Raw genomic sequence first — 3,096 nt, forward strand, 5'->3', positions numbered from 1 at the left:
TTTTAGATAAATACCTAGCAAGTTGATGGCTCTGAATATTCAAAAATTCTTACAAAAGTTCAATGTGAAGGTACGTTATTTTTTTTTTCATATTATATACACATATATACATGTATTCGTATATGCAGATATACACGCAACAGAAGACATCATTGAGTTGGAAGACGAAAATTTTGTTGCCAAAAAGCTACGAAGTACAAAGTCAAGCATTTGGATCTATTTTAACAAAATCAGAAATACTATTGCAAAAAATGTTATAAAACTAGTGGTAATACGTCCAATTTGTTTCACCATCTAGAACGATCGCATTCAACTCCAAATTTAGATTCACATCAACCGCAGACGTTCGACCTTTTCCCATAGTCGATGAAAAAGCGTGTCGTGACTGTGTATATACCCTCGTTTCTCTGTATAAGCTACCATCGCGGACAACTTTGCGGAATGTGTTTTATGATCGGTTCGAAGTTATGAAGACAATATTGCATATATATATACATATCTTTCGATAGTTACGTACTGGTGGAATAGTGTTGAGAAAGAGGCATACTCATTTAGCCGCAGCTCGTTAAGGCTGGTAGAAGTTTTTTAGTCAATTTTATAACTGAAGATCCAGCTATTAACGAACTAATACTTATTTGGCACTCCAGGTCTACTTCTGAATCAGAATTTTTTATGACTAGTTACTGACTTCCCTTGAGAGTAATTAACTAATATCATATAAAGTTAGAATAGGCTCCTCTTGTTTTGGTACAGTTTTGTTTACATTCTTTGGTCATATGCCCCATATATTTCAGTTCCGCGGTCAATTATCTATTTTAAATTTATTTATGAATCAATTTTGATTACAAATTTTTTTCAGTTCTAAAATGTTTTTGAATAATTTTTAGTCGCAAAGTTGTTAGTGTAAAGTTTTTATCATACACAAGTGCCTGAAATTCGTACGGGAGTGCTTTTTCTTGGCACTTTCATAAGAAATTCAAGCATTTTCATATGATTCGAAATTATATATGAGGGCATATGGGAGTGCTATGAAAATTTTTTTTTATATTCAAAGTGTGAATTTGAATCTGTGCCTATGATTCAGGGCAAAACAAAAAAAAAATGCTTCAAGTGTATAGCGGCTGAGCAGCTCTGATCTTAAATGATTCGAACAAAGCACGATAAAACTGTATATATGTAGGTAATCGAAACTTACGTCAAAAATAAACACTTGAGCAAAACAATTCACTTTCTATTTACAATCTCTTAAACAATGATAGCGTATCCTTCTCGCTAAATAAATAAATAATGTAGGTGTAAAGCTTCAGTAGTCAAGTTTTCTCTGTCTCAATGGTCAAAGGTAAATTCAAACAAATTTTCTAAAAACGAGGAAACTAGCTACTAAAAAGGAAAAATGTTATATAATATTTCGCCCATAATAAAACTAAAAGAAAAATTGAGAACAGTGAGAATTTTAAAACTCTTTTAAACGTCATTTACCTCGCACCGGTTTTAGCTTGTAATATTTGTATCATGATTTCGCTATAGAAATCGCTCCCTAAATCTGGATAAGTTTGTTTTCTTAAAATTTAACCATTTTTTTCTCCCTGGTAAAGGAAAATCTTTCTTAAAAATGGAGAAAATTGTATACAAAAAATTCAAAAAATTGATTGTCTAACTGACCCGTTCTTGAGTTTCTAATCAAGTTTTCTTATTCACTGAGCTATCTCGTACTGTCTTGTGAGAAACATTCACTCAGGTATTCTTGATTGAAACAGTTTAAGAAAAAATTTGCATCAAATTAATGAAAAGTTATATACAAAAATAAGAAATTCTTAGAGCTGAATTTAAACACACACGATTGCTATGTTCCCAGTCCTCAGACACGGTCACGGGAACGCCAAATCAGCAACAAAAGAGTTCAAAAACTTAAGTATATCCATGCGCTGTCAATCCCTTATTCCAATCTCCTAAATTGTGTACGAAATCTATTGACTCTTATTTTTATTTTGTTTGTTGTGAAAAATATTTCCACATTCATGTTAAAAAAATTGTTTATTTTTAAAATTTATTCCATTTATTCACTGTGGCAGGCAAACTTCCATCCTACGTTATTTCAAAGTGACATTGGCGCTAAAATAACGCAAATGTCGAATGTGTTCGGGCTTTACACATTGAATCATACGAATGAAACAAGTAAAGGTTTTTTTTTGCAGCATCTGCCCTGAATGTCTCGGAAGTGTAATTTTGATCGAATAGTCTACGAGGACTGCATCTATAGCTCAAAGTCCACAACGACTTTGAGGCAGATTGAAAGGCTTAACCCTCCGATTAGCGGTGAATAAATTCAACACATCTTAGCGTTGTCGTCTGGCCAGACTAAATTTTACACTTTGAACTTTATCGACAAATATATGATTTTTTTTTTTAAATTTGAAGAAAACTCGCTACGCACTGTGATAAGTTTGAATTTTTATTGATAAACTTTGAAATGAATTCGATCTATGAGGTTTTATATGCTTAAAAATATGTTCGTCTAGCCAGGCGACAACGCTAAAAAGTTACATAATCAAATTTGGTACAAAAAAAGATAAAACAAAATCCACAAATATTTGAATTTTTACAAATATTTTGAAAAAACTCGTTGCATACTAGCCAGAAATAATTTTGAATATTTATTGATAAATTTTGAAATGAATACGAACTATGAGGTCTTATATGCTATGTTCGTCTAGCCAGATGACAACGCTAAAATGTCACATAATCAACTTTGGTACAAAAAAACAGATAAAATAAAAACTTAAAAAGTCACTAAAGATTTTCATGATCGGGTGGTTAGCAGTAAAGTTATTCCCGAAAATAAAGCCTTGTGGTTTGACCAGACGCCACAATCTATCGGAGGGTTAAAAAAAAAAACACATTATTTTAATTGCGTATAACTAGTTTACTTGGCAGAATTTGTCCTGCCCAAAAATTTATTTACCTATATTGAAAAAGTAGGCCGCACCTCTCTTTTTCTTTCCTTATACCATATTCGCCTACTTTATCCTCTATTTTCCGTCTTATTCTCATACGTCATTTAATCGATTTATCCCCCTCCCATTCCCACTCCCGCTC

Source organism: Eurosta solidaginis, chromosome 4 (genome assembly GCF_040869045.1).
Source record: "Eurosta solidaginis isolate ZX-2024a chromosome 4, ASM4086904v1, whole genome shotgun sequence".
Classification (NCBI taxonomy): Eukaryota; Metazoa; Arthropoda; class Insecta; order Diptera; family Tephritidae; genus Eurosta; species Eurosta solidaginis.